The 26,052-nt window shown below is 49.6% G+C and overlaps 1 protein-coding gene and 1 long non-coding RNA gene across 4 annotated transcripts in view; both read right to left on the bottom strand.

Annotated features, from left to right (window-relative positions):
- SP6 (Sp6 transcription factor) overlaps positions 1 to 26,052 on the bottom strand; it is a 109,269-nt gene that overhangs the window by 34,362 nt on the left and 48,855 nt on the right. For all 3 annotated transcript variants that reach the window (XM_077313078.1, XM_077313080.1, XM_077313081.1), the window contains one exon: positions 3,661 to 3,748. The gene's annotated coding sequence lies outside the window, so the exon portion shown is untranslated. The remainder of the gene's footprint in view (positions 1 to 3,660; positions 3,749 to 26,052) is intronic.
- LOC143826648 (uncharacterized) lies at positions 9,567 to 10,298 on the bottom strand. The gene is made up of 3 exons (XR_013227081.1): positions 10,192 to 10,298; positions 9,773 to 10,078; positions 9,567 to 9,645 (listed from the first exon to the last, which is right to left on the bottom strand). It is a non-coding gene; the product is annotated as an uncharacterized LOC143826648 (long non-coding RNA).

The raw sequence follows: 26,052 nt of genomic DNA, 5'->3' as shown, positions 1-26,052 counted from the left end.
ATCTGGTGCTAGTTTACCGTTGGTGTGATTTAGCAAAGATTCCCTGAGGTTTTGCAATGGGACGTTATTCTGGTCCTGAAGAACCTTTGCACATGAATATCCAGGCAAAGCATCTGGCATTGTGAAATGTGAATTCTCTAATCTCTTGCTTGCTTTTTCTCTGCCTCGTTCTTGCTTATGTGCAAACAGAGTTAAACAACTTAACAAGTTTATTGTGGCCTAGACCTATGGGCCCAAACATACTTTAGTAGTGTAGAACAGGAAAATCTGCTTCGAAAGTACATTGGGGATTTGCACCAAATACAGCCAGAGCCTCCTCACAGTATATTTCGTCTTTGCAGAAAGCGTCAACTGTTTGTCAACCGAACCAAAAATAAACGAAAAAAGAATGAACACCCCACAAGTTGCTGAAGCCCGGTAAAAACAGGTTAGCGGGAGAGATGAAACGGATTAGGCAATGCAATCAGCATTCCTGAATGACCAAAGAGAACCCCCCCCCCTAAGCAAAACAAATAGAATTTTAAAAATCCTGACCCTGCGTTGCAGGTCACACAAAGGCCAACCTGGAGGTCATGGAGTATATGTGCATGTGGATCATTTTAACCTTTCCTCCCATGATTTAGACTGCAGCTTGCCGTGCAAGGAATAGAGAACTGACATTTATGATGATGTTATCCGTGCAGTCATGTCTGACCCTCGGTCGATTCTATATGAAAGTTTTCACCATACATTTCTGTCAATGACTGCTTCTTTTAGTTGGTTCGTGGTCATCCCTGTATCGGCTTTGATTCTGTCGCTCCTTTGGCGATCACGTTTCCTTTTGCCGCTGACCATGCCGAGCATTAATGATTTTTCTAGCGAGTTTGATCACAGGATGTGTCCAGAGTCAGTGAGCTTTAGCCGTAATATCTTGCCTTCTAATGACATTGTTGGTTTGCTCCTCTCTAAAACTATCCTGTTGGTAACTTTGGCTGTCATTTATATGAGCCATCTATTAGGACTGAAGATTGTTTGTTTGTTTATTTGTTGCATTTGTATACTGCCCTCCCCTAAGGCTCAGGGCGGTTCACATATAACATAAATAGAACAAAGCATCAAACTTGGTGATCACAACGAATGAAGGTAACAGTAATACTAATAACAATAAACAGAGAAGATAACACTCTAACAGGGCAAACAATCTAACAGGCCCATAGTTGGTCATATCCGTTGCATGGGTTCAAGAGAGGGAGGTTCAGGGCCCCAGTAAATGCTGTTTTGTTTCGGTCAACCTCAACCAAATGCCTGGTGGAGGCCCTGCAGAACTGTTTTAGTTTTGTTAAGGCCCTGATCTTCTTTGGGAGCTCGTTCCACCAGGTGGGGGCCAGGACTTCCTTGGGGTCAGGAATCGCTAATCGGTTAGAGGTGATAAAGCGCAGAGCTCTTTGAGGGGCATAGGCAGAGAGGCGGTCCCTCAGGTACACTGGGCCCAGACCATGTATGGCCTTGAAGGTAATTACCAAAACCTTAAGCCTGATCCAGAATCTGACTGGTAGCCAGCACAGTTGTTGGAGAACGGGCCGGATGTGGTACCTCCATGGTATATTTGTGAGAATCCTGGCCGCAGGATCCAACCTGACCTCCCAAGGGATTCCTGTTAAAGTTGTTGTCCTTGTTAAAGTATTGTTCAATTGAACCCTGCTGCAAATTCTGTTGATCTTATAAGCACTGTTGGAACTGTTATTGTTGTGTTACGTTATGACTATGATATGTGTTTTGATGTTCTATGTCAGGGGTAGTCAACCTGTGGTCCTCCAGATGTCCATGGACTACAATGGAAGGAAGATGTAGTCCATGGACTACATCTGGAGGACCACAGGTTGACTACCCCTGTTCTATGTAATACCTCATGACGTTTCATGTAAACCCCCCTAAGCCATATGCGAGGGCGGTATAAAAATTTTAAGAAAATGAATGAATGAATGAAAAGTGGATTGCAGTATCCTTAAAACCAAAAGGAGCATGAAGATTTACAGTGCCATCCAAAACACAGTGACAGCCTTCAAAGTCCATCAAAGGTAATGGGCTTAGATGGGCAGAACTGTGCTTGGGACTGCACAATTAAGTAGGGAGGATGATCTGAACTAATGCACACATCTCTAATTGGCTTCTTTGTTTAGCTTCTGCCGCTTGCTGAGGCCTGGTGCATGGATGGCCTGGCAGTGCTCCGATGGTGACCTTTTAATCATCTAACTGCACACTGATATAGTCATTTATTCCAATGTCTATTCTTCTTCATCCTAGTCTTTGAAATGGATAACAGCTTAGCAATGATATGGTAATATGTTGCACAGCACTCAATTGTATTTCTAAACCAGCAGACTGTATGCCAAGGCTCAGTGGCAGAGCCTCTGCTTGGCATGCAGAAGGTCCCAGGCTGTATTATTCGGGGGTTTTTTTTGGGGGGGGGGGTTATGGTTTTATCTGTAACCCGCCACGAATCCTTGGAGAATCACCACCACCACCACCACTACCCCTCGCATCTCCAACTAAAAAGGATCTGATGATAGATAATGTGACAGGTCTCCCCCTGAAACCCTGGAGAACTCCTGCCAGTCAATAATGTGGAGCTTGATGACTCAGTAGAAGGCTGCTTACATAACAAGCCCCAGTTTCAGGCCTTCAGGTAAGACAAAGGTTCAGATGCCAAGACAGCCTAAAACCTCAGGCAATGGTGCCAGTCTGAGTGGACCAGGGGTTGATGTGTGTCATGGTGTAGGTCTGATGCCTGCCAGAAAGTGGGCAAGGCCAGGGGAAGCTTTTGCCCAGCAAAGTTTCTGATTTTTCAAAATGTTGCTATGGCAGCCTCCATAGCACACAGATCTTCGCTGCAGTACTGAAGGAAAGCTGGAGCAGCCATTTTGTAGCTGTCTCTGCCGCCTGAAGGAGCCATTTTATGGCAGTTGTTTTTGGAGCTACAAGACCTTGCTTTGTCAGAATTCCAGAGGTGCCAGCAGGCTCAAAAACTCTGGGACCCTGGAATAGACAGTACTGACCTTGAATGACAAAGGTTGATTCTGCACTTATTTTGTTTATTCTGTTGTGGATCCTGCTAAATTCAGATTGATTTGAACTCAGGTCTTCCTCTATCCCCCCCCCCCATTGAAACAGAAAAGTATTCTGCATATGATTAGGGAGGGGGGAGTCAAGCGCTGCAGGAGCCTCTTTCTTTCTTTTCTTGAAGACGGGGGGGGGGGTAGGATTGGAGACCACAGAGGAGGGGGAATAAATCCAAGAGGAAAATCTCTGCCAAGAGAAGTTAGGGCTTCCCCTTTAAGGGAAGCCTGGCAGTCTGGGAACAAGGAAGCCTTTGAACTGACACCCTGGCCAATCAGGGCTTTTCCTCAGCATTGGAGGCTCAAGGCAGCAAGATAGTTCGGGACAAGCAGAGAGCTGCACCTTATGCCGATTTTTCAAATATCGAGAGTTCTATCCACTCCAGGATATTGTGGGGGAAAGGTAGGGTCACTCCGGATCAATCTCCAGATATTGCTTGTTGCAGAGAGAAAATTTAAATCACTCAAACTCAAAATGGAAATCGCATTCAGTGTGGACAGCAGGGACTGAATCGACCTGGGATTGAAATAAAAGCTCCATGCAGATTCAGCCCAAGCGACTTACCTGGAACAGGCTGGGTCCTGTGTGGGTTCCTGTGGCTGTGCTCCACATTTCGGATCCGTCAAAGGGTAAGCGATCCCGTATTGCATATCTAAACAAAACAATGCATGAATTCAAAAGCTGCTCAAGAAACCGTCTTGATTATCCCCCATGAAACGTTGGATGGTGGCATTGCTGGTCAGTTCACAAGTGAGACACTTTCAGTCACAAAGGTAACCAAATTACTCTAGAAAATATTTATAGCAGGCTTTTGTGAAACCCTGGGGCTTCCTGACGGCCCTAGAAGGGTTTCGCAAATGGGTGAGAGTTAATTAGTTTTTAATAGTTTTTTTTTAAATTTGTTAAACATTTATCAGGTGATATGTTCATATGTGGTCATGTCAACCTGCCCCCCTCCCCAAATGGCCAATGATAGGCCTGGAGGGGGTGGAAAGGGGAGGGGCTCCAGTGGGCCTGAAGACAGCTCTGCTCCCCAACCATATTCGGCATGATTGCGCCACTTCTGAGGTTTCTTGAAGCCCGAAGAATGTTTCAGGGGTTTCTCGATAGTAAAAAGGTTGGGAAAGGCTGATCTATGGTAATAATACTCAGCGGTCAAAGCAGTCATGCGATTTGGGTAGAATGCAAATAAGTATAGAAGACCAGAAGAACAGACCAGTGGTCCATCTCATCTAGCCTCTTGTTTTGCATTGTAGCCAACCAGTTGCCCTGGAGAGTCAGCAAGCAGAACACAGAAGCCTGGTGCTGCCTCATATAAAATGGAGGTTCTCCTCAACCACCATCGCTAGTTGCCATCGATGGACTTCTCCTCCATGAATCTCATCTCGCTGGGTTAGTGGCCGACAAGACATCCACTAACAGTGAATTCACCAAATGCAAGTCACCAAAGCCCAGTCTACGGCATGTCCTGATCCGTTCTGCCCACCTCTATTCCCCCTATGGGGGCGGGACAGATCACAGCTCTGTGTTAGATCTTCTGCGATGGATGCAGAAGTTTGCAAGTTCAGTCCCTGGCATCCCTAATTAAAAGGATCAGAGAAGCAGATGGTGGGAAAGAGACCCTGGAGAGATCTAGGACCCTGGAGAGCTGCGGCCAGTCAGAGGAGACAACGATGACCTTTGTAGAACGCTGGTCTGCTTAAGGCAACGTCACATGTGTCCACTTTGCCTTTGCACTTTCAAGGCTATATTTGTAGCCATGAGGACTACGGGCCTTTAAAAAACAGCAGTGAGGCTCTTGGGATGTTTAGTCCTGCAGCTGATGCTCCATACATGACCCCCCCCCTCCCACCCCACACACTTCATGGGTCTTTTCTTTGTCACCTGTGAAATGGCTCTCAGTCACACTGGCAAGAGCGCCACCTACTGACCACCCTGTTCCACTCTGTGATGAAAACGAGGGCCGGTTATAGCGCATGGCTTTGGATGCGTCCTCTCCCTCCTGGCACCTGTGGCTTGTGGTCGGTGTGATATTCCCCACAGTGCAGTGAGCTCACTTGGGCGCACCAGTCTCTGGTAATGCATTTCAAGTACCACACCGCTGCAAAGCAGCTCTCGGTCACATCGTGCATATCAAAAACCACACTCATGCTTTGAACTGGTAGAGTTACCAATATGGTGAATCAAAGCCGCCATAAGCTACGAGTAGTATTTGTGAAGACAACCTCCCTCACTGTTAAGAGATTATTTCACAGAATCGAAGTTGGTTTTGAAAACATTAAAACTGATGTCCCTGGAAAAAGCTAAAGAGTGAAACACGTTGGGATTTGGGGAATATCAAAGAATAAAGAACAATGGAAGTTTGAGGTCTCCATAGAAGTCTACTCTGTAGATTTAATTCGCCATATTGGTATCCCAGTGCATCATAACTTGCCCTCTGTTTGGTCCTTCACTGGGTCCTACCCCTCCTATATTATTTTTGCTTGAACTAGTAGAGGCACTCCTCAAACTATGCTCAGACAAACCCTGATACATCTTCCAGGATAACTTGTACTGTCACCCCAAGAGGTGTGTGCCCTAGAGGTGATACAAGTCTAGCGTTATTAGACTATTGCTAGTCTTGGATCGCAGAGGGAAGAAAGGATGGAATGTGTTTCTTTGGCAGCTCTCCATAAAGTCTTTCCACAAGTTCTGAAAGGGGCGAAGGAGTGGGGCGGGCACAACTGGCATCGAGTCATGCGCTGCTGATCAAGCTCAGGAACGAGCACCATAGCTGCCATGCTCACCTGGTGGCCATGGGAGAAACGGAAAGAAAGCTTTAACCCAGACAGTCGAGTATATCCAACAAGCCTCCGAAGTACTGTGGCCACAAGCTTGCTCTTTTTGTTCTTGCAGCAAACTGGATTAACAGAAGTTGGATCCAGCATGTTGTTTTGCCTACCCCACTTTTCACTACCAGAAGGAGTCTAAAAGCGGTTTATAGTTGCCTTCCCTTCCTCTCCACACAACAGACACCTTATAAGCGTAGGTGAGACTGAGGGAGCTCGGACAGAATTGCTTTGTGACTCAGAAAACCTTTACTGGCAGATACAAACACAATCCGAGGAAACAAAACAGATTAAACAACATTACGTTCCCTCAACCACCATCGCTAGTTGCCATCGATGGACAATATGTGGTAGCGTGTCCAGGACATTACAGCCATGTAGACAAAGTCTTTTGAGGACGGGAATCTGATGAAATCTTGCTTTGTGAGAACAGCTCTAACAGGACTGTGGCTGGCCCAAGGTTGCCCAGGTGGCTGCTTGGGGAGGAGCGAGGAATCAAACCCGGCTCTCCAGATTAGAGGCCTCCATTCTTAAGCACTATATCAAGCCGGTAAGTGGGGAAATTCCTCCAAGCTTCTTTTTGGAAATTGACTGGGATGTCATGCTGGAGGGTTTCTCTCCCCACCACACCCCTTTCCAACCATCTCCCCTCCCCTCCTTTCTCTTCCTCCAGTCTCCTGTCCATGAGCCCGTGCAGATCTGACGCTTGCATGCAAAGAGATGGGGGGGGGGGAGGCGGAGGGGGGTGACTCTTTTCCATTTCTCAGAGTGGCCAATAACACAGCAGAGAGTCCACTAGAGCTTGGTGCTTACTTCCTGCTACTGCACAGCTGTGACAGGGCAACTGTGTCAATTTTTTAAAGTCCTTGGATGCACCTCCCGTGTGACGGCCCCATCCCAAATGAGAAAACTCTATTTAAAACAAAAAAAAAGTTTCGGAATAAATACACTGGAGAAGAAAGAATGGCGTGTACGGCAGGCACAGAATCCAAAATCTATCTCAAAGGCTCGACTGCTCGGATTCCCTGCAGTTAGCTGTGCATGCGGAATGGACCGCAGCACCCGAAACTGGCTCTCTATTTGTATTATGTCGTCTGAAGGGGCCCAACATCCGGTCGAGTCAGTGGCTGTCACTTTTGGATCACGTTTCGCAAAGACAAAGCTTGCGGAAGGCATATTAGCGTTACAACGCAAAATAAGGACGGTATCAATATCAAGTGCTAACAGACCAACCAACCTATCCAAGGCGATATTGTAAAATCAGTGTTACAAGATTTATTTTTATACAAAGAGACCAACCAAAACGGCTTCTGGATATTTTGCAGTGCATCTTCCTGGAAAGAGACCGAGACAGGCAGCTGCCTTCGCCTGTCTGTAGCAGTCAAAAACAGCACGAGTCCAGCAGCCCCTTGAAAACTGAGGGATCCAGAGTGGTGTAGCAGTTAAGGGTGGCGGCCTCTCATCGGGAGAGCTGGGTTTGATTCCCTGCTCCTCCACATGCAGCCAGCTGGGTGACCTTGGGCTTGTCGCAGCCCTGTTAGAGCTGTTCTTGCAGAGCAGTTCTGTCAGAGCTCTCTCCCAACCCCACCTACCTCACAGGGTGCCTGTTGCGGGGAGAGGAAGGGAAGACAATTGCAAGCTACTTTGAGACTCCTTAAAGCCTTTGTGAGTCATCGCTCATTTCTTCAGATCTGAGGAACACAAAAGCTTATACCTTGAATACAACACTGTGGTTCTTAAAGGTGCCCCCCGGCTTCAAATTTTGTCCTGCTGCTTCAAACCAACATGGCTACCCATCTGAATCTGTCTTTCACAGGGTTACCTGGATGATAGTTTCATGGCCACAGGGAGCATTTGAACCCAGCTCTGCCAAGCTTTAGTCTAATCCTCTGACCACGAAACCACAGTGACTCACAATGCAATAGGCAAACAGAAGGGAAAAAGGGGATTTCATTTCAAGTGCCACTGCTTAGGGCAGGGGTAGTCAAACTGCGGCCCTCCAGATGTCCATGGATTACAATTCCCAGGAGCCCCCTGCCAGCGAACGCTGGCAGGGGGCTCCTGGGAATTGTAGTCCATGGACATCTGGAGGGCCGCAGTTTGACTACCCCTGGCTTAGGGGGTAAAGGATTTATCCCCGTCTGTTGATTGATTGATGGAACTTATTTTTTATTCTACCCTGCTCTTCTGCCCAATTGGGAGCCCAAGCAGTTAATCACATCATTCTCTTTCCTTTGGCGTTGCCAACCTCCATGGTGTGACTGGTGGCAGACATCAGTTCCCCTGGTGAAAATAGCCACTTTGGAAGGTGGACACTACAGCACAGTGCCCCATTGGAGGCCTTCCCCAAGGCCTGCCCTCCAGAGGCTCCACCTCATTTCTCCATTTCTCAGCCTGGAGCTGGCAACCCCACCTCTCCCCAGTTTTAGCCTTGCAACAACTGCCCTGTGAGGTAGGTGACACAGAGAGAGAGGCAACAGCCCGAGATCACCCAGCAGCCCCCCCCCAGCTTGAATCTAGGGTCCATTCTGCACTTGTTGGACAGTGGGTGTTCAATGCACTTCAGAAGTAGATTTTCCTGTTCTGCCCAGGAAAATCCAGCTAGAAAAGCACATTGAAAGTGCATTATCCAACATGTGCAGAATTGGTCCTGGATTCCCCCGGATCCTCCTTTAACCACTACACCATCCTGGCTCTCCGGCTTGCTGTGAGCCCCGGAGACAGCCCTTCTTGTTGAGTCTTTGCTGTGAAACGCAGGGGAGCTTTGCTCGCGACTGCCTGCCTCGTGGTTTCCTGCCAAGGTCCCAGTTCCCGGGGGACAGGTAGGGGCCTGCCCCCAGTTCAGGATCATCTTCAGGAAGAGAGCCGGCATCCGAGCCTCGCTCACAGGCCTCGCTGGTGCGGAGACCACACAGGTGGAGTAAATAAAGTTAATGCCGTAGAATTACTGTCGGGGCATTTCCTCGCCGAGGAGCGTCTGAAGCACCGTGCTGTGCCTTGAAATTACGGCTAATTATAGAGGCCATTTGCATAAATTACAAGGGAAGAGGCAGTTGCCGCCACAGTCCTTTCCATGCACTTAGGGAAGAGTTCCGTTTGTTGGATGGCGACACACGGGGGGGGGGGGGGGGAGTGGAGGAGACCCTGATCAGGCTGGATTCAAGGGGAGGATGGGAAGGAGAGATGGAGGTTCCTCCGTTGGTGCAAGGAGATTCTTTCTTTCTTTCTTTCTTTCTTTCTTTCTTTCTTTCTTTCTTTCTTTCTTTCTTTCTTTCTTTCTTCCTTCCTTCCTTCCTTCCTTCCTTCCTTCCTTCCTTCCTTCCTTCCTTCCTTCCTTCCTTCTTTCCCTCCTTCCTTCCTTCCTTCCTTCCTTCCTTCCTTCCTTCCTTCCTTCCTTCCTTCCTTCCTTCCTTCCTTTCCCTCCTTCCTTCCTTCCTTCCTTCCCTCCCTCCCTCCCTTCTTTCTTTCGGAGGAAAACTAATGCCCTCGACCACAGCTAATCCTAAATACCCCCCCTCACATACAGACACTGGGGTCTCCCATTAATATAGTAAAAAAAGACATTATTGCAATAAAAGACAACCAAAGAAAAAGCAGGATCACATATGAATATTTTAATTAATTAGATATTAACAAACAATATGGGCCAGCCACTGTCAGGAGTCAGTGATGGTCCCGCCATCGCTGAAGTTGTTGCCTGTTCTCCTGTCCTGATGGTCCCCTGTAGGTGAAAAAGATGGATATGCCAGAATCACACATTGTGCCCTAAGAACATCTGGGCCACCCTGGCCACTCAGAGTCTTGCCTCCCTCTAACCCGCCAGCACATCATGAAATGACCATACTCACCTCCGCCCGCCTACCGCCTTCTCGTCCTCCCCGTCAGCGGGACCCCCTGCCGCGGCTGGAGTGAGCCGCTCTTCCCCCTCAGGCCCTGGTGCCGACACACCAGGGCGGTGTTCTCAACTGGGGGGAAGAGCGGAGGTCTTCCGTGGGGTGGGGCTGCTGCTGGGGGGGAGGCAGGGGGCCCTGGCTCAAGGTCAGGTAGCTTAAAGCTGACCCGCCTCGAGCCAGGGCCGCCCTTACCAGCCCCCGCCAGGCTGACGCAGCCCACACCCCGGTCCTCCAGCCGCGGTGGGATCTGCCTGGCCGCCTCTGGAAATGAAAAACAAGAACAGCAAAATTAAAACAGTCACTGGGGGAAAATGACCCCCCCCAGCTCTTCCATGCCCCCCCTGGCTCCTTTACTGGCAGCTGGAGGTTCTTACCGTTGTTGGTATAAATAGGCGGTAGGCGGCCAGGCTCTCCGCTGAGGGGGGCAGATGTTCCCAAAATATTCAATTTTTTTCCTTTAACAAGGATTCCATCCATTCCTGGAGAAAAAGAGAAGAGAACTGTGCTAGTTACGATAACATTTATTGTATGTAGCCAAAGGCTACACAATATGGCACAAATATAAATAAATAAAACAATATTTCTCCAATATTGTGTACCTAAAAATGTAAACATGGACCACTAAGTTACAATAAAAGGGATAAAATGGTGTATCAAGGTGTAGCCCCCTCCCCCAGGGGTTCCTTGTTTCCTTCAGCCTTTAGGCCCCACAATGTTTGACTCCAGGTGGGAACTTTGTGCTCCTGGATACTTCCTCAGCCAGGCACACAAAGCTCCCACCTGGAACACAACTTGGTTGGGCGTGAAGGTGCTGTGGGACTCCACATCTACCCTGCTAGTTCACACCCACGGGGCTCCCTCCTTTTCTCCCGTCTTCCAACTTGGACTCACCACTTGGCTGTAGCAGCCTCATCCTCATCCAAATATTTGGATCAAATGCCCCCACGGGTGCTGGGGGGCAGGATGTCCCCCTGGACCGACTGTGATGCGAGAATGGTTCTGGCCATCCCCATGGCAACCCTGCAGCTAATTAGGCAGAGGCAGGAAGGAGCCCTGGAGAGGCCAGTGCTGAGGACAGCAGAGGGCTGCAGGGCAGGCAGGAGTGACCAACCAGGGGCTCGGGCCAGAGACAGAGGAGAGATTTAGGAGCATTAGGAGAGAATTAGGGGAACTGTGCTGAATCTGTTCAGTGAGACGACCCCACAACTAAAACTTCCAGCTGCCAAAATGCCATTACAGTGTTTTAAGTGTGAAATCTTCAGTTTTTAGGGCAGGTAGAATGTCTGTCCTGGGAGGATTGCCTGTGCACATGTCCTGGACGTGAATGTTCTCTGGCCTACCGTGCATAAATGTTCTCTGGCGGCCTACCTTGCATATTCTCTGGCCTACCTTGCATAAATGTTGTAAGGATCACAGGGACAGTCATGGAATTATAGAATCATAGAGTGGGAAGAGGCTGTACTGGCCGAAAGCATCCATGAAAAGTATCTGTCCAGCCGCTGCTTGAAGATCACTAAAGAGGAGGAGCTCACCACCTCCTTAGGCAGCAGATTTACATTTAATAGCCTGGCAGGTGTGCCTAGAGCGGGTTTGTGACACCCTGGGGTTTCTTGATGGTCCTGGAAAGGTTTCCCGAATGGGCGGGTAGACCCCGAAGAAGGAAGGCAGAAGGAGAATAGATGCTTTCGAATTATGGTGTCGGAGACGAATGCTGCGAATACCATGGACAGCCAAAGTTACCAACAAGACTGTTTTACAGAGGAGCAAACCAACTTTGCCATTAGAATAATAGAATCATAGAGCTGGAAGGGACCTCGTGGGTCATCTAGTCCAACCCCCTGCACTATGCAGGACAACCACATCATTAGAAGGGAAGATATTACGGCTAAAGCTCACTTACTTTGGACCCATCCTGCGATCAAACTCGCTAGAAAAATCATGAATGCTCGGCATGGTCAGCGGCAAAAGGAAACGTGGTCGCCAAAGGATCCGCTGGCTCGACACGATCAAAGCCGACACAGGGATGACCATGGACCAACTAAAAGAAGCAGTCAGAGACAGGGGCGCATGGCGAAGACTTTCCTATAGAATCACTGAGGGTTGGACATGACTGGATAACATCATCATCATGTATATTGTCACGACCCATGGGAAGCAGTCTGGCAGCTGACCCAGTCAAGGGAACTGTAGCAAAAGTTAGCCTTTATTGAAGACTCTTTGCAGGGACAAGCAGAAGGAACATACAGATTGAAAAAACTGGCAAAGATGGGGAAGAAGGGGGAAATGGGGTTTATACAGACTCAGGCTTCCACCCACCAATAATGCCTGGGAAAAGCCTGTTCCTGGGACAGAACCATTTGATGGACCAAAAGCACTCCAAACCCCATGGCCAGGTTGCTGCAGCTGCCTCTAGCAGCTAGCAGATATTCACACCTCAATGCAAGGACACTGAGAAGGTTTTTCATTTCAGAGGACTCCCCCCGAACAGAGGCAGGGGCAAAGCACCTTGGCTACAGGGAGGAGAGGGGTGGTTCAGGGGAGCCCAACTCCAGCTCAGGAAAACACCGAAAGGATTAACATGGCACATGACATATATTTTAAATTTGTTAAATATGTATCGGGTGAAGTGACCATAAATCCTCATGTCAAATGGCTAATGATGCTGCTGGAGGGGGTGGGGAAGAGAGGAGCTCTGGGTGGGCATGTTTTCCAACCATATTCTGCATGATCTCCCCCCTTCTGGGGTTCCTCAATGCCTTAAAAGGTTTCAAGGGTTTCTCAATGGTAAAAAGTCTGAGAAAGGCTGGCCTAGAGGTTTGAGGGGTGGAAGTTGAGGGAGGACTCCAGCAGGGCACAACACCATGGAATCCATCCTTCAATCACCATGGAATCCATCTAGCACAGCATCCACTGTCCAACATTATCAAGATAGATCGGGGAGGGGGAATTGAAGGGAACAACCATTGTTTACTCAGTACCTACCTGTATCTGAATATAAGCCTAATGGCTGTAGCCACAGGGGTTCCATTATCTAGTAGCCATTAACAGACCTGTCCTCCAAGAATTTGCCCTATTCAAATTTAAAGCAGAATGCTTCTTCACTGAACATTAGAAGCTGCTTTATACAGACTCAGACCTCTGCTCTTCCAAGGTCAGTGTTGTCTATTCAGACCATCATCAGCTCTCCAGGATCTCAGGCTCTGGCTGAGGTCTTCCAGTTCTTTCACATCTTTTAACAGGAGATGCTGAGCATTAAACCTGGGAGCCTGCCGGGAGGAGGAGTAAACGGAGGGAGGAATAGGCACCAAAAGGGTTATTCTGTCCTCTGTGGCCCATTGGCAAGGACGAGAACAAAACTGGGCCCCAATTACATGGCTTGTGTGTGTCCCCCAAGGTGAGGCTAGCATTTTGTGGCCCCAGGTGGACAATGCAAAACAGGTCTTCCGCTTCCCCCTAATTAAGTCGGGGCCCAACCCACTGGGGCTTCCCCGCACAGTCCCAGCCTATCTGACCCAAATGGGAGCTCTGCAAGAAATCCGTCCCAGAGCTTACAAGAGGGCCTTTGAGGACTCGCGGAGGGTACTTCTCCACACAGCCCAAATCTCCAGACAATTCCCAACCCTATGAAGTGACCTTTCTGAGCCATGGGGAAACCTCTTCCTCCGCAAAGAATCAGAGTGTTGGAAGGGGCCATACAGGCCATCTAGTCCCACCCCCTGCTCAGTGCAGGATCAGCCTAAAGCATCCAGGATAAGGATCTGTCCAGCCGCTGCTTGAAGACTGCCAGTGAGGGGGAGCTCACCACCTCCTTGGGCAGCCCATTCCCACTGCTGAACTACTCAGACTGTGAAAATTTCCCCCCTTGATATCTAGCCGGTACCATTCTACATGTATTTTAAACCCATTCCTGCAGGTCCTCTCCTCTGCTGCCAACAGGAACTGCTCCCTGCCCTCCTCCAAGTGACAACCTTTCAAAGACTTAAAGACAGCAATCATATGCTCTCTCAACCTCCTCTTCTCTAGGCTGAACATTCCCAAGCCCCTCAGCCTTTCCTCGTATGGCTTGGTCCCCAGGCCCCGGATCATCCTCGTCGCTCTCCTCTGTACCCTCTCCATTTTGTCCACATCCTTTTTGAAGCGAGGCCTCCAGAGGTGCACCCGGCACTCCAGGTGGGGTCTGACCAAAGTGCTACACAGTGGGAAATGCCCCCAAGAAGAACCACGAAGTCAGCCTGAGACCTTCTGGGCCACCGTCCTCCTGCCTATGTGTCACCTCCCCTCCCAAATTCTTCTAATGCCCCATCCTCCAATACCCCCCCCCTTGTGCTCAGCAGGCGGCCAGGGTTTTCGGCCGGAGACGGCGCGTCCGTCGGTGGCTTTTTGAAGTCTGCAGTTCACAAGCCGCCCTTCCAGGTGGCTCGAAAGCCTCTCAGTGGCTCAGACAAGTCGACTCGCCTCGGCATCTCCTGCTCTTACCTCAAATCCCTTCTTCCTCCTCCTTCTCCGCTGCATTAAGACTTTCCTTCCTTCCTCCCAGGGATCTATAATTTGTTCCCCGCTTTTCTTTCTCCTCTCTTTATCAGCCACCCCCCCCCGCCCTCTCCTTCCACTCCTCAGTGCTGTTAAAACACACACACACACACAGCTGCCAAATCTGGAGGGGGGGGGCTGCTGCAGTGTTTCCCGCTATGCAACACCTGGAGATCTCCTGCCAGATGACCAGGATCAGTTCCCCTGGAGAAAATAGCAGCTTCGGAGGGTGGTCTCTGTGGGGTTATACCCTGCTGAGCTCCCTCCACTCCCCAGGCTCCACCCCACCCGCCCAAATCTCCAGGTATTTCTCAAGCCACAGTTGGCAACTCTAGCAAGGCTCGAGTTGCAAATAAGAGGCTTTCTTGAAAGACTGCAGCCGCCTTCTTAAATAAACTTCTAGAAAGTTTATTTGATTGATTTATACCCTGCTTTTCTCCTCAGTTTCCAACAGGCTGTGAAAGTTGGACGATGCAAAAAAATGGAGAAGAGGAGAATTGATCTGTTTGAACTCGGGCGTTGGGGTTTCGTGGACAGCAGAAGTCGCAAACAAGGAAATACTGCAGCGCACGAAGCCCGATATATCACTGGTAGGCAAAATCACGAAACTCTTTGGCCATATCATGCGATCCAAAGCCACTGTGCTAGGATTGGTCATTGGTAAGAGGAAACCAGGCCAACCAAGAACACAGGGCTTAGATACCTCCAAAAGGGACATTGGCCAGAGTATTCTACAACCAAAAGAAGTGGGGCAAGACCAAAAAATGTTGCAAAAACTAAGCCACAGTATCACCAAGAGTCAGACTTGACTAAATGGCTAACTTCATCATCGTCATTTCTCCTCAATTGGGAGGTCATTCTCTGCTCCTTCATTTTATCCTCACAGCAACCCTGTGAGGTAGGTTAGTCTGGGAGTGTAGGGTTGACCTGAGGTCACCCAGCCAGCTGCCATGGCAGAGGAGGGATTTAAACATGGGGCTTCCAAGTCCTAGACCGATACTCTAAACACTAAACCACACTAAGCAGCTCAATTGGATCTGTGTGCTTACCAACCCAAGCAAAACAAGGGCTGAGGATCATGTTGGAATATGCAAGATTTGTTGTACTGTGCATGACCGGTGAGGACCGGTACTGGTCCGTAGATCAGTCAGTATCGTGCCGCAGCTCCTCCTCATCCTCCTCCCCGGCTGCTGCCTTGGGGGCTGCCCTGCAACTCTGCCACCGGCTCACCTTTGGTGCTCTCTAGCAGCCACCATGGCTGGGGCTCCCCCTTGGTGCAGCACTGCACAGCTTCTGCTGGCAGCGCTCCCCAGTGGGCGGCGGGAAGACAGGGGCGCTGGTGGGAAAGCAAGTGGAGCAGGGGCTCAGGTGGTGGTGGTGACATCCCTCGGCAAAAGACTACCCCCCCCCGGGCCTCAGTAAGATTGTCAAGCATTGACCGGTTCCTAGTGATAAAAAGGTTAGGGACCACTGTCCTACAGGGGGCATTGAAGATGTGTATTTATCATAATGAGATTGAGCATACCACCTCCCTGATAGCCTCTAGAAGAAGAATGTTAGTCAGTTAGATAGTTAGGACTATCTCTTTCTTCTTTGCATAGTTGTGTTTCTCTTCTTAATAAAACTACTTTATTCTTTTAAGTAACCTGTACTGTGCTCTTTTGCATATTTAACCTCTTCCAACAAGATGCAGGTTGTGCTGAGATTTAGGGTCACCAGATGTGTTTGCTAATAAGTTCATCCCCCAGGTCAGATTGTACGTTGCTATTTCCCCCCATCCCTTTCTGTGGTATGTGCACATAGACACTCTTGCAGAATTTCTCTTGAGCAAGTGCGTGGGACACATCTTCCAGGCTGCCTCCCTTCTTTGCCTGTGGGGCAAATTTTGGTCTGTCTTGCAGGGAGCTGAAGGGTCATGCTGTGTGCATTCTTTGGCCTTATAATCAGAACTCTGTATGTGTGCTTCACATCTGTAGGAATGCAGAAAAGCACAAAAGGTGCTACTGGGTGCAGAAATTCTGCCTCCCACCTTGCAGGTTTGTTGTGAGGATAAAAATAGGAGAAGGAGAGTGTTGTAGTGAGCAACTCAGAATGCCAGGGCATTGGGGAGGGAGGGGCTATATCATTCTACTTGCGTTATCTCCTTCATTCAATGGGATACCTATTTTTGACTTATCCTGGGAGCAGCCCTCTGATCCTTCCTCTGTCACTTTGTCCTCTCACTCTTTCCACATGGCCTTCCATGAAGACATCTCTCTCCTCTAGAATCAATGCCCCCATACTCCCCCCACCCCGACGCTGGGCAAACCAGCCATGGTGATAGGAAAAGTCGTCTTTCCATTAGGTTTCTTTTCTCTTCTTTTGACTGCAACCAGAATGTCACATGAATCTACTGTGATCGATTCAAGTGGGTCACTAGGTTGGTCTAAAATAGCAGGACAAATTTTGAGTCCTGTAGCATCTTTAAGGCCAATGAAGCTTTATTCTGAGTGAAACTTGGTTGGTCTTAAAGGTGCCGCTGCTCTCAAACTTGGATCTATTTGAATAAATGCACTTTTTCTGCAATATACTTCTTGGGAAATTTATCTATTGCATTCTATGATACTTCTTTGCTGCACACCTCTATGACTGGGTAAAACTCTGCTCTATTAATCAAATGCCCCAGTAGGGAGAGTGACATGGTAAGCTCTTTTGGGTCCCCGCTGGGGAAAGAAGTGGGGTAGAAATAACAAAATAAATACACTCCTGTGAATCTCAGTTTCCCTTTTTTAAAAACAACAACAAAACAGCAACAAGTCTCTAGCCCCTATGGTTGCACCAAGATGTTTACAGTTATATGGGCACCTCCTAATCTGAAAGTGTGGCTGAACTGGTTCTCTCCTGATTCAGCACCTTATATGAAGAAGAAGAAGAAGAAGAAGAAGAAGAAGAAGAAGAAGAAGAAGAAGAAGAAGAAGGAGTTGGTTCTTATATGCCGCTTTTCCCTACCCGAAGGAGGCTCAAAGCGGCTTACAGTCGCCTTCCCATTCCTCTCCCCACAACAGACACCCTGTGGGGTGGGTGAGGCTGAGAGAGCCCTGATATCACTGCCCGGTCAGAACAGTTTTATCAGTGCCGTGGTGAGTCCAAGGTTACCCAGCTGGTTGCATGTGGGGGAGCGCAGAATCAAACCTGGCATGCCAGATTAGAAGTCCGCACTCCTAACCACTACACCAAACTGGTAGAAACTGGCAGAAAGTGCCAACAAGTCACCCTTGGGTTATGGTGACCCCAGAAGGCTTTCAAGGCAAGAGATGGACAGAGGTGGTTTGCCACGGCCTGCCCCTGCACAGCAACCCTGCTAGACTTCCTTGGTATCTTCCCATCTAAGCAAGTCAGCCCTGCTTAGCTTTTGAGATATGACAAAAGCAGGTTACCCTGGCCCTAGGTCAGGGCTCAGGACCTTCACCACCCTGGAGCCACTGCCAAATAACTCACTCACAAGGGCTGAATCTACACAGAGCTTTTATTCCAATCCCAGGTCGCTCTGACGTCTACACTGAATGCGATTTCCACTTTGATACTGAGCGATTTAAATTTTCCCTCTGCAACAAGCAGGATTGATCCGGAATGGCCCTACCTTTCCCCTGCAATATCCTGGAGTGGATGTAACTCTCGATATTTGAAAAATCGGCATGAGTGAAGATGCAGCTCTCTGCTTTTCCAGGACTAACTTGCTGCCTCTAGCCTCCAACGCTGTACAAAAGCCCTAATTGGCCAGGGTGTCAGTTCAAAGGCTTTCTTGTTCCCAGCCTGCAAGGCTCTCCTTAAAGGGGAAGCCCTAACTTCTCTCCGCAGAAGCTCCAGAAGTCCTAACTTTTCTCGGCAGAGATTTGCCTCTTGGATTTCTTCCCCCTACTGCCTCCAATCCTCTCCCCCCCCACACACACTTCAAGAAAAGAAAGAGGCTCCTGCTGTGCTTGGCTCCCCCCCCCCTTCTGAGCATCCCTAATTATGTGCAGAGCACTTCCTGTTTCAATGGAGAGGGGGGGATACAGGAAGACCTCAGTTCAAATCAATCTGAATTCAGCAGGATCCACAATGGAATAAAAAAGTAAGTGCAGAATCAGCTAAGAAAAGACATTGTGTACATTTGCCTAATATTTACACAGGCAGCAGCATGTCACTTTCCTTGATGTGGGAACTGGCCTGCGGAATTTCAGCCGGAAATCAACCATGCTCCTTCCCGACCTCTGAGCCCTGCTTCTGATTCAGCTGGGAAGCTACCACCAGCCTGAAGGGGGTTACCTCCTTGGAGGTTGGAGAGAGCAAGCGCGATCCAATTAATTAATTAGCCTTTGCTTTATGGCTCTGTGTTTTTGTGTGAGTTAAGCCAAGCCCGTCAATAAATCACTCATTTGTTGAGTTCCACACCCATGGAACAGGGCGTGGCACCATAGATGGTACCAGTGGCAGGATGGTGTACTCGTGCCTGAAGCTCCCTTTGGAGCAGGGCATGCTCTTGACAATGGGGGCGGGGTGGGGGAGAGTTCAGGTCAAGGTCATGACGATTCCAGGAAGGGATGGCTTCTGAGAAGGATTTTGGCACCGCGGTGTTCTCTTTCTGTCACTGAACCTCCCGAGACTAAAAGGCTCCATTGCAAAGTCCAAGGTACAAACTGAGAGATGCTCCTGAAATGTCTGGGGTTTTTGTTCTGCCACAGAATTGGCAAAAACAAAGCAGGCTCGCCCGCTGAGATGACCCACCAAGGCGCAATCTTCGACATGGTTACTATAGAGGTTTTCTCAAGCAGGGTTTTGTGAAATCCTGGGGTTGCTTGACGGCCCTGGAAGGGTTTTCTGAATGAGTGGGCGTTCATTAATTTTTTTAATGTGTTGCACATTTATCAGGTAATATGACGAGATATGATCCTGTTGAGCTGACCCTTTCCCCCAAATGGCCAACGAGGGGCCTAGAGGGGGTGGGAAGGGGAGGGATCCTGGGTGGGCGTGCACACTGCTATGCTTCGCAACCATATTGTGCACAATCATGCCACTTCTGGGGTTTCTCAAAGCCTGAAGAATGTTTCAGGGGTTTCTCAAAGGTAAAAAGGTTGGAAAAGGCTGCTGGAGAGTGAACCCTGATTTCCCAAGACCTGGAGTGGCAAATGAGATCCCTTGGCAAATGGTCCTAGCTCATTCCTGAACATCCTTATCCATGGTTCCTCTATATATTTGTGAAACAGACTGGGGGTGGAATGTGTCCGGCTGTCCAAGTTGGAATAGGGCCAATCAGGGTGCAGCCAGCTTTGGCCCTGCCCCTGCAGCTCTGCCCTCCATCCCTGGACGCTAGCCTCCTTGCTCTCAGATGCACCTCAGTGCCTGCAGCCAGCAGCAGGTAAGGGGAGAGGGCCCTGGGCAAAGGGTCCTGGTGGAGGGCCTGCTAACGAGGGCCTCCCGGCCTGCTGACTACCTGCTAAGGAGCTCTGTCCTGGGCCTGCTAATGAGCTGCCCTGCCCCCACCCACCCCACTTGATCCGGCTGCGAGCTGCGGCCCAAAGCCACCTTAAGCTTAAGGGGAGGTGACCCTTTCAAGGCCCGTTCTTAGGAACAGGCTTTGAAGCTAGTGACTCAATAAAATTTCCAGAGGAACCTTGGGAGGGCAGGAACCTCAATGGGGCAAAATGTCACAGAGTCCACCCTCCAAAGCTTCCATTTTCTCCAGGGGAACTGACCACTGGAGTCTGGAGAAGAGCTTTAATTCTAGGGGATGCCCAGGGCCCACCTGGAAGCCGGCATCTCTCATTCACAGGCAGCTGATGGCAAACCATCTCAGAACCCTACAGCAGGGGTGGCCAGCTGTGGCTCTCCAGATGTCCATGGACTACAGTTCCCATGAGCCCCTGCCAGTGCAACTGGAGAGCCACAGTTTGACTGCCCCTGCCCTACAGGGTCACTGTACATCGGCTGGGACTTACTGGATGTCCCACCCTGTTGACTGCATCTGACTTACACTGCCCCATCTGCTTTGAGTCTCAGAGAGGAAGGTGGAACCCACCTTAATAAATATCCCAAAAATATCCATCCTTTTTTTCTGACTCTCTCTAGGCCTGGGGAGTGGGAATGGCACAGCCGCTCATGCCGGCAGAAAGAAACGCAGCTGAGAAGGAAACCGTTCCTTTCCCCTTCACTTCAATGCCACCCGCAGTAGCAATTAGAGAAGCTATGCCGTCCGCCCCCTTTCCCACCCTGCAAGCGTGATGCAGGGGAGAGGGGTGGTTTCCCTTCCAAAGGGATCCCGGGCACACCAGCAGGGCAGTCCACGGTAATATTTGGGGGATTTTTAAAGATTTTAAGGACAGTCCCTTGAAATCCTTTTCGTTGTTCAAGTCATTCCACCCTGCCTTGGCAATCCCTTAAGGAGGGAACCTTCAATTGTTTCAATCCCGTTAATATCCAATGACGTGTACTGGCGGAAAGACCCATTGTCTACCCGGTGCGGTGGGACTGAGCCCTGGAGCCCTGGCGGATTTTGGACCGGCACGCAGGCCAAGAAATCAACATACTGGTTGGAAACAAGCAGCTCAGCTCTTGCCGAGCTCACTTTGAGCATCAAAGTTGCTCGCCAGTTTTCGGTTTGGAAGGGAATCGTTCCCTCGCACCGCTTTGTATGAAGACGGACAAGGCCCCCCGGGCAAACGCAGCATTTCGAAAACCACGACGTTGGATCACGCCGAAGGGCCGACCGGGGAGGCAGATGGAATCAGACGGGCTCTTTAATCCAATCCTTCCTCTGCACATGCACGGGCCCAGAACCGTCGACATGCAACACCATCGCCAGCCAAAGCCGCAAAAGCCCTTTCCTCCGCCCCCTGGGAAACTTCCGAGGGTGCTGGGGCGGCTGGGCTCCCCGCTCTTCAAGGGCTCCTTCACCGCCTCTCCCTGGGCCGCTCCCACCCAGCTGCTCGGGAGCTTCTCAAACAGTAATTAGAAAAAAAGGAGTGGGGGGGGGGGAAGAGAGAAGAAGGAAAAGGAGGGAGGGAGGGAGAGCGAGGGGGAAGGAGAGGGAAAGATCTCTCTTCTTTCCTCCGGGTAGAGCACATCAAACAACTTGAGCTGGCTCTTGTGAAACCGAGGGTAATTTCCTCTTCTGTCATAAAACAAATTGTTGTTTGTCAGGAAAGCCGGTTGGTCCGTGGAGCAGAGCGCCTTGTGCATGCATGTCCCACAGGCTGGGCATGTTGGGGGCTCCAAGCCAGCCAAAGCTCTCCAGAAGTGAAGGGTTTCCGGCTCTCCCAGTCCGTTGGGGTTAAGCCCTTGGAAAGCCCTGTGGAAAATATACACAAGACCGTATTTGGGGTGTATTCACCCCTCTCCTGCGCCAAACTCCGACTATCACCAAACAAACCCATGTTTGGGGCGGCAGAAGAGTTTCCCCAAGGCCCGGAGATTTGAGGCTGCGACAAAATGGTCACACAGGGGGAGATTCAAGTGGGTCGCCGTGTGGGTCTGAAGTAGCACAACAAAATCAGAGTCCTGTAGCACCTTTAAGACCAACAAAGATTGATTCAGGGCATGAGCTTTCGAGTGCATGCACTTCCCCCTGTCCCCATGGCACTCCATGGCATTATACCCCAATAAAATCTCTCCTGTCTTCTTCAGCCTCCACTCCCAAGATCTCCAGGTATTTCCTGACCCAGAGCTGGCAACCCTACGAAGAAGATGCCAAATACTGGATACAACCAGCCTTTCCACTCGGGGAAAAGAAAGATGGGCTTCTTTTCAGCCACCCCAGTGCTATGCTGGGCATCTCGGGGCCTGCATGGGCAAAAGCCCTACGTCAGGGGTAGTCAACCTGTGTGTCCTCCAGATGTTCATGGACTACAATTCCCATGAGCCCCTGCCAGCAACCGCTGGCAGGGGCTCATGGGAATTGTAGTCCATGAACATCTGGAGGGCCACAGGTTGACTACCCCTGTCCTACGTGATAGCGGCTGCTGTGAGGGAAACTGGCTGAGATGCAGTGGGAAATGCCGGTTAGATCCAACCCCCAAGAAGACTCGGCAATCTGAACCTTTCAGAACAGGACAAGCCTGGCCTCTCCTAACATTTTCTGAGCGCTACAGTTGACAATCCTGAATCATTCAAGCCCTCTTTGTTATTTATATCGGCTTCCTCCTTCTCCTCCCTGATGTTGCCAGAAAACATGCATTGCTGTTGAGGGAGGAGAGGCCTGTTTGGCCAAACTTAGAATCTATTGGGGGTGGGGAATCTACGAGATTTTAAGACAAATCTTACAAAAAAGACACCAGGGGTTGTGGCACAGAAACCCAGGTTCCTGCTTGGCCCGCGCCCTCAAGTTTCATCATTTCTGGACATTAGAGTTCATTAACATGAAACACATTTTGCGAACAGACCACACACGGTTGACAGCATCTGAGGCCACACCTGCATTTGTCTTTCGAGGGGGACGCAGTTAGTGGGCCCAGCCCACGCTCTGTCAGCTCCCCACCTTTCTGGTTAGCAGGGCAGAACAACAACGCTTCCGGATGACGGCCTTTCAAATCACTGTCACCCTTATCTATCTGCCTAGCCACCTCTGCAGCGAGCTGTCCATCTATCCGTCTGTGTCTCATTGTACACAATCGTTCTTGCAAAGGGCTCAAGCTGTGCGTACGTATTAAGCGCCATCAAGTCACTTCTGAACTATGAATAATAGTTCTCTGCCACATCCCGCCGCTCACAGCTTGGCTCAAGTTTTGCAAGCTGAGGGCCACGGCGACCTTGATCACTCCAACCCACCACATGTTGGGAGATGGATTTTCCTTTATCCTCAGCCTTCTCCGACTTTCCCCAGCATTATAATCTGTTTGAGGGACTTTTGTCTCCTCATTGTGGGGCCGAAGGACGATCACCTACATTCAGTCATTTTTCGCTTCTAAGGAGAGTTGGGACTTGATCTGATCTAGACCCCAATTATTGGTCTCTATGGCAGCCCATGGTATACAAGTGTTTTCAAGCATGGAAGGACTTACCAACATGATTAGATGCATAGGCGTTTCAATGGAGAACTATTCATTTTAAAAAATAGGTGGGCAACGTGGGACTTTAAAAAAAAGAGAAAGGGGATTGGCTGCTTGGCTTGATTGACAGGCAGAACAGAGTCACGTATAAACCGCGTTGCTCTCGTCCACCATTTCCAGCAGCATTTGCGGAGTTTAAGAAGCACGAAAAGGCAGCAGACTGCAGCAAGATGGCAAGAAGTGGAGGAATAGCCAGAGCCACGATAATATTTAGCACTATGCCATTATGCTGGCATAACGCTATTTTTTTTGATGTGCGGAAGTGCCCTGAATTTCATGGACCAGGACAGCTTTATGTGTTCGTGAACAGAGAGGCCCAGAGGAAAGGCAGTCAGCATCTATAGCAGGGATGGCCAAACAGTGGCTCTCTAGATGTCCATGGACTACAATTCCCATGAGTCCATGGACATCTGGAGAGCCGCTGTTTGGCCACCCCTGACGGATAAGCTGTGGATGCTCCACTATATCCCAGAGTCCCAATTGGAAGAGTAAAAGTCCAGATGCGTCCTGCAAGCTTCATTACCTTGGTATGTTGAATTCCACTCAGAATTAGATGGTTAACGAGCAAAGAGCCTTCAAGGATATGCCAAGAGGCTATTATCTGCTGGCATTATAAAAGAACACAGAAGAAGCACTACATATAGTCCTGAGGGAAGGATCATGGGAATGCCATCTGAAAACCCTGTTGTCATTTTTTAAAGTAAGTTTCTAGCCCTTAAGGTTGAAAAGATACTCTTACAGTGTGCAGGAGGGCTTCCTGAAATCTCAGAAGCCGGAAGAGTGGTTGAAGGTAATGGGGTGTGTGGGTGGATCCTTCCCCCATGCTACCACTGCATGCTAAGTGTGGTTGGACCTATCCCATTTGATAATAGTTGGAGCTTCTGGCCCAGTCTGGCCCCTGGCCCCTCTTCCCAACTAGCAAAACAGGACTAAATCATGCAAAACAGCAACCAATGAAATTACACAAATAGGCTCAGAGTATTCTATGCAGAATTCTGGTCCCTTGACTCAGTGTGTGGATCTCTGGGAAACATGGTTTTTATTTTCTTTAAAAAAACTGCATGCTGCATGCACAGTACGGCCAACTGATTCCCCAAACAATAATATATGACTAGCCAGGTGTTTGGTTGAGGGCAGGACAGGGACATAAATTCCATCTGGGGTCCCTCCTCGAAACCTTGACGCCTGATGCTGTTAGAAGATCACAGCCTTGAGTCAACTGCGACGTATACTGTATTTAAATTCGATGTGCTGCTGCTGCCGCTGGGTTATTTTATGTGTTGTTTTTAATGCACTGATTTTACTGTGCACTTTTAATTGCGAGTGGCCATGGGCCGGTGACCCCGGGAGCCGTGGCATAAAAATCTAAGGTATAAATAAATAATAATAAAACTGTCAAACAATTGACAGACATTCGGTACAGACAAACATGACTTCTGCCCACAAAGCATCATCCCCCCCTCCCCCAATATACCTCAAAATCCTATTTCTGGATGAGTCTGGACTTCCAGGAAGAGGATTTTGGAGGGCAGTTGTGGCTACCATGGGGGGGGGGAGGAGGAGGAGGAGAAGAGTTGGTTCTTATATGCCACTTTTCTCTACCCAAAGGGGTCTCAAAGTGGCTTACATTCACCTTCCCTTTCCTCTCCCCACAACAGACACCCTGTGAGGGAGGTGAGGGTGAGAGAACCCTGCTTTGGGCTGATCCTGCGTTGAGCAGGGGGTTGGACTAGATGGCCTGTATTGCCCCTTCCAACTCTATGATTCTATAATTCTATATTCCTGCTCGGTCAGAATAGCTTTATCAGTGCTGTGGCAAGCCCAAGGTCACCCAGCTGGCTGCATGTGGGGGAGCAGGGGATCAAACCCAGCTTACCAGATTAGAAGTCCATACTCCTAACCACTACACCAAGTTGGCTCTCTGTGTTCCATAGGTGGAAGTCCTTGCACCCTTGTCGGGATCCAAGCCATTATTTGCTATGAAAGTAGCAACAGCCACTGACCAAACCAGGCACTTTCCTACCAGCTTGAATGGCTGGCTGGTCACCAGAACAAGGGACTACCCCTTGGGGTGAGCGTGTCTCTGATCTCTCTGGCTACGGCTCACTTCTCTGACCAGTGAGTTGTGCCCTAACTGCCCATTCCGCACACATTAGATAATGCACTTCAGAAGTAGATTTTCCTGTTCCACTCCAGAAAATCCAGCTGTATAAGCACACTGTGTGTAGAGTGGGCCCTGGATAGCCCACCCTGGGCCAATCTCACCAGATCTTGGAAGCTAAGCAGGGTTGTCCCTGGTCAGTGTTAGGATGGGAGACCACCCGTGTTAGGATGGGAGGTCCAGGGTTCCTACGCAGAGGCAAGTCATAGAAAATGACCTCTGGAAATTTGTTGCCTTGAGACCCTACAGCAGGGGTAGTCATACTGCGGCCCTCCAGCTGTCCATGGGCTACAATTCCCATGAGCCCCTGCCAGCGAATGCGAATGCTGGCAGGGGCTCATGGGATAGATAATGCACTTCCATAATAATGCTGGCAGGGGCTCATGGGAATTGTAGCCCATGGACAGCTGGAGGGCCGCAGTTTGACTACCCCTGCCCTACAGGGTTAGCATGAGTTGGCTGCAACCTGGGGGTGGGGAGAA

This window comes from Paroedura picta, chromosome 16 (genome assembly GCF_049243985.1).
Source record: "Paroedura picta isolate Pp20150507F chromosome 16, Ppicta_v3.0, whole genome shotgun sequence".
NCBI classification, from domain to species: Eukaryota; Metazoa; Chordata; class Lepidosauria; order Squamata; family Gekkonidae; genus Paroedura; species Paroedura picta.
This window is presented reverse-complemented; position numbering and strand designations above follow the sequence as displayed.